This window comes from Lactuca serriola, chromosome 3 (genome assembly GCF_051521515.1).
Source record: "Lactuca serriola cultivar US96UC23 chromosome 3, Lser_US96UC23_V15, whole genome shotgun sequence".
Taxonomy (NCBI): domain Eukaryota; kingdom Viridiplantae; phylum Streptophyta; class Magnoliopsida; order Asterales; family Asteraceae; genus Lactuca; species Lactuca serriola.
The window spans coordinates 44,372,439-44,378,081 of NC_136410.1; the positions used below are offsets into that span (position 1 = coordinate 44,372,439).

The window sequence follows — 5,643 nt, forward strand, 5'->3', positions numbered from 1 at the left end:
AAGACGCCGGGTAGGGCTGGCGGGTGCGCCCTAGGCAGGGCCGACGGGCGCGCACCAGGAACGACCGGCAAGGGGGCGGTAGGCAAGGGAGCGTCAGGCCAAGCCGGAAGGAGAGTCTCCAGCAAGGCTAGCAAGGGAGCGCCAGGCCGGGCTGGCGGGAGAGTTCCCATCAAGGCTAGTAAGGGAACGCCAGCCAGGGCGGGCAGGAGCATGCCAGGCCAGGCTGGCACGGTAGAGTAGTCTAGGCCATGGTAGTGGACCATATATCATCATTAGTGAATACGAATATGCATGAATTTGAATACCTAATGATTCAGTGAACATTAGTTTGTTAGAGCTAAGATCAAACCAATCTTAGATAAGTAATTGAACTATTGAATTATGTTTTGCTAGAGAGCTCATATTATGATCGTAAGTGTGTTTTTCAAATCAATCTTACATGGCTCCAATTCCATTTAATAATTGATTATGTGTTAATTATTATGTGACCATACATAGATTACATGAATTAATTAATGTTAGTAAATGTAGAACTGAATTGCTAATACTATCTTAATTAGTAACCAATAGTAATTGTCATAACTAATTTATAAACCATTTAGGGAAAGTGGATTCGAACTAACAGAAGTGTTTGTTAATTGATTGAATTTTGTGTTAAAAATTAAGTTCATCTAAACTTGCAAAATTAGATTAAAAAAACCCACTTTATTAGAAATTAGGTTAGTTTAATAGTAGGTAGATTAATTAGTTAAAACCATTCCCTGTGATCGACACCCGACTTACCTGACTATTCTATAATTTGACTAGGTACACTGTCTAGGTGCAATTTAGTTAGTTAAGTAGTTAGGTTATAAATATAAAATTAGGTGTAGCTATTTGCACGCATCAAGTTTTTGGCGCCGTTGTCGGGGATCGGCGTATTTAATAGTTGATTTATTTGTTGTAAATTAATTGATCCTTTTTGTGGGGTAAAACCTGCAAACAGTTATTTTTCAGTTTAATTTATTTTCTTCCAGTACTGAACTCACGACGTGAACTTTATAGGCTCATGACGTGAATCCGGTAATTTCCATTTTTCTTTGTTTTTCTGTTTTAGTTCAGATTTACGTTTTTATTTTTTTGTTTATTTTGCAGAAGTTCATGACCAAGGTTCCAACACACCTTTGGTCCCACCACTTGAAGATCCAGAGTCAGCCGTTCACAAGAAGACAGATAAGAACGCAGGAGTGAACAAAACACCAAAAATATTATCTTTCAAGGACCTTAAATCAGTATTTGGAAAGAATTCGGGAAATAAAGTAGGAGAGTCGAGTACATCATCAAAGGACAAAAGCAAGATAGAAAGCTTTGAGCAAGACCCAAACCCAAAGGATACCGAATACGATATCGAGCCCGAATACGAATTAGAAAGGAGTGAACCCGAAGACAAACCGGAAAACGAGATGGAAAACACTGAAGAAATGTCCATGGGAGCATACAAGAAGTGTATACGAGATGATGTTGGTCCCAGTTTAGTACAACCTACAATTCCCACCTCTGCAACATTCGAATTGAAAGGACACATCCTTACTACACTTAGGGATGTACCGTTTTCTGGAAAAGATCATGAGGATGCTTACAAGCATTTGGATGAGGTCAATGACATTGCAGACTACTTCAATGTCCTTAATGTCCCTAGAGATACAGTCTTACTAAGGATGCTCCCAGTTACTTTTAAAGGAGCTGCAAAAGACTGGCTTAAAGCACTTCCACCTGGTTCAGTCACTACTTGAGCACAAATGAAAGAGCAGTTTCTAGAACAATTCTGCCCACCATCCAAGATATCAAAACTCAATAAGGCAATAGCCAACTTTGAGCAAAACCTGGGTGAGTCACTTTATGAGGCATGGAATGCTATAAAGGGTTACTAAGAAATTGCCCTCAAAACAACCTCAACATTCAACAAGAAGTATCCATATTTTATGATGGGGTGACTGTCATGATGAGAAAATTCCTTGATTCTCAAGGACCACTTACAAAGAAAAATATGGGTGAAGTGAAGGAGTTAATTGAAGAATTTTCAAAGCATTCTCGTGAGTACCACAATCCAAGAAATGATGGAGTAAAAGGGAGCGGGGGTGGAAATTCTGCAGACATAGCTGTTATAATGGCCATGCTTGATACAATGGACAGGAGAATGAAAAAAATGGACCAAACAATACATGCTATAAGATTTGGATGTGAAAGGTGTAATGGTCCACACTTGACCAAAGATTGCCACTTAGATGATAATGGGTATAAAAGAGCTCAAGTTTGCTATTCTAGTGGGGATAAATATGATTAAAACTTGGAAAAAACCAAATAAGGTGTGGCTTCCATATGATGAATACAAGAAGCAAAAAGAAGAAAAATATAAGCATACAGGTCAAGGCTTCTACCAAAAAGAGCAACCACCAGCCGAGAAGAAATTTGATTTCGAAAACATGTTGACCCGATTTATGGAAGCTTTCGACAAAAGGCATGATGATATTGATGTGGTGCTGAAGGAACACATGAAAATGATGAAAGAATAGCAGACAATGATGATCGACTAGCAAGCTTCATTAAGAAATCATCAAGCATCGATCCATAATCTCAAAGTCCAAATTGGTCAACTAACTACTTTGGTGAGCAACAAATTATCCTCACAATTTCCCGAAAAGAATGCTTAATCCCATGTTATGATGATCGAGACTGAAGAAGAGGCCATCTCCGAGTTCCTAGAATCATTACAAGTGGAGCCAAGGCAGCCCGGACCAAAGTCGAAGAAGCTAAAGATCGAAAATCAAAATTCTGCTAAAACACATAATTCACGACGTGAGCCCTCTATGCTCACGACGTGGGATTAGTCTGAACAGAAAACTTCAGAAAATGTTCCGGCTTATCGTCTTCCTTTACCGTTTCCGTCCCGAGCTAATCTTAGTCCACTGGAAAGGGAGCATTTGGAGTTCATAAAGTACGTAACGGGTATTCCTAAAAATACTCCTTTTGTTGAGACGTTATCAAAAATTCCCAAGTACGCGAAGTTCCTACAAGATTTGATAGACACTCGTCAACAATTGAAGAAGAATTCCAAGGTTATTTTAAGTGAGCAAAGTTCAAAAATAGTGATGAGAGAGTTACCTAAGAAGATGGGAGATCCTGTACGCCTCACTCTTCCATGTGAGTTTGGGAATAAGATAAAGATTTATGCTTTAGCCGATTATAGGGCTAGCATAAATTTGATGCCTTATTCATTTTATCATAAGCTGAATATTCATAAATTGAAGGCTACGAAAATGACTATTCACATGGCAAATCGTTCAGTGACACAACCCTGGGTCATTGTGGAAGATATTCTAGTGAAAATTGGGATATTTGTTTTTCCAATAGACTTTGCGATTTTAGATATGAAACAAGATCCCAATGTTATGATTATTCTTTGTCGCCCATTAATTAATACTACTGGAGCCTTGGTTGATATTCGCGAGTCCAAGCTTAATTTGATAGTAGGAGATGAAGAGGATACTTTTGGGATAGAAGAAGGTTTCCAAAGGAGTGATGTTCAAAATAAGGTTTGTAACATTGATGAAGATGATGAACTTGGGAATTAGAGAAGTTGATGGAAGAAGAGATGAAAACAATTCAACAAGTCAAACGAACGAAACCGAGAGCATCTGTCCCGTTTTTAGTTGAAGTCGTTGCCTACACAAATCCAACTTCTTGGGTAAGTAAGGAAAGCGATGAATTATCGAATGATGAGGTAAATTCTAAGAAGACGAGTCCAGTGGTGGAAGAAGAGAAGATTACATTAGAGCTTAAAAAAGAATAAAGAGAACTTGGAGAATAAAAGGACCAAAAGAAAGCTCGATGATAATGAAATCAAAGCTAAAAAGGAAAACTCGAAGAAGGCGTATATCAGACGAGTTCATGCTTGCAAGAGGCGATAGAAGGAGCAAAAAGTTCAGTTGGCAATGGACTCTTCAGACGATTCAACGTGAGGAGACACGGAGTCCGGCTCACGACTCCATCAACAAGAAGCGCTTCTCGGGAGGCAACCCGAGCCCGGTTTGATTTTCTTTCTAGTTTTTTTTAGTTTTTAGGAAAATTATTCATCTCATCGTCCAAGTAATCTTATGAATGGTAAAACATTAAGTGTATGGTCCCTGAATTAAGTGGTAATTAATTAAGATTTATAGTTAATAAAAAAAAATTGGATGTATAAAACGAAAATCTGATCAGACTTAAAATTCACGACGTGAGTCCATAAGAAATTTATGGAACACTATTATGTTAGCCTAATAAGTGTATAAGTCCATTTGCTGATTAATTAGATGGCCCAACTGACTAGCCCAAGACATCTCACGACGTGAGTCATTAAAAACTCACGAAGTGAAATGTGAATTACATTGGACCACAGATAAAAGTGCAGAAACCATTTGACCTAAAACACTTCTTTATTCCCCACGATGTGAAGTGGTTCCTGGTCCCCCCTTTGTTCCGATTTCGGCCAAACACAAATCCAAAATCCACTTTAGCTTACGTAATATGCCATTTAAGGTAATTATTTATTAATTTTAATGGTTAATTTTAGTTTATTTATTGAATAAAGGGCTAGGGTTTGTTCTTAGTCAAAATGACGAAATTATGTCCTTAATTTCATGTTATAGCCATTGCATGTGACTGGAATATGCTTAGAATTGTTCTAGGTGTAAACCCCAACAAAGTATATGTTTCGATTTTGTCTTATGTCGTGACCAATTAAACGAGACTGTCGAACTCACGACGTGAATTCCTAGGAATTCACGACGTGAATTCCTAGGAATTCACGACGTGAATTCTGGGCATGATAGAACTCTATGCTATTTACTTCTAATTTGCTGTATATTTTGTGTTTTGTTTTTGTTGTTTCTTATTTTGCATAAAATGGCTCCTAGGCACGAGATTCCAGCAGGGGTGGCCAACTTACACTCATTTCATGTCTTCCGAACAATTGTATCACGAGATGTTCTCACGCGTTGAAATAACCGTTTGCGTGGCTGCATAACCGTGACTTTGTTGTTTCCCTAACTGTTAATTGGCAAAGGTTGGGGGAGGTTGGATTGGTTGATCGGTTAAACCCACTTCTTACAAAGTTATTTTTGGTAAATGGCTACTCTTTCGCATGCAAGGGGGTGAAACAACCTGTTTGCTATTCAAGAACGGGTCTATAAGGAGTTATGTGTGGAGTTTTTCTCAACTGTAACATTTCATGAGAATGTTCAAGATCCCAATCATCCGCATGCCTTGGTTTTTCGCTTAGGAGGAGAATACCGGGAGTGTAGCCTGGTTAAATTTTCATGGAGGATGGGATTGTATGAGACCCATGAGGCTATGTCCCCGGAGTTTGCTTTGTTCTTAGAAGAGGTTGTTCGTGCATATGAGGGAGGAGTTTTCGAGTCCGAGTTCTGGAGTAACGTCACATCAGGGGTGTTCAATTTTGAGGTGTCACCGGAAAGTAGCATCAAGTTGCCAATTCACCGTCTCATTCACCGGCTCATCACTTTTTCCATCCACCATAGGCTCCATGGAGACAAGGTTACAAAGATTAATTTTGTTCTTTTTATGGTCTATTTTGCAGTCGGGAATGTGTTGCAACATCCCGTA

At 38.8% G+C, this 5,643-nt stretch overlaps 1 non-coding gene across 1 annotated transcript; it reads right to left on the reverse strand.

Moving 5' to 3' along the window:
• Window positions 1-1,826: 1,826 nt before the first annotated feature.
• LOC145096472 (small nucleolar RNA R71) lies at window positions 1,827-1,932 on the reverse strand. The gene has a single exon (XR_013703879.1). It is a non-coding gene; the product is annotated as a small nucleolar RNA R71 (small nucleolar RNA).
• Window positions 1,933-5,643: the final 3,711 nt, after the last annotated feature.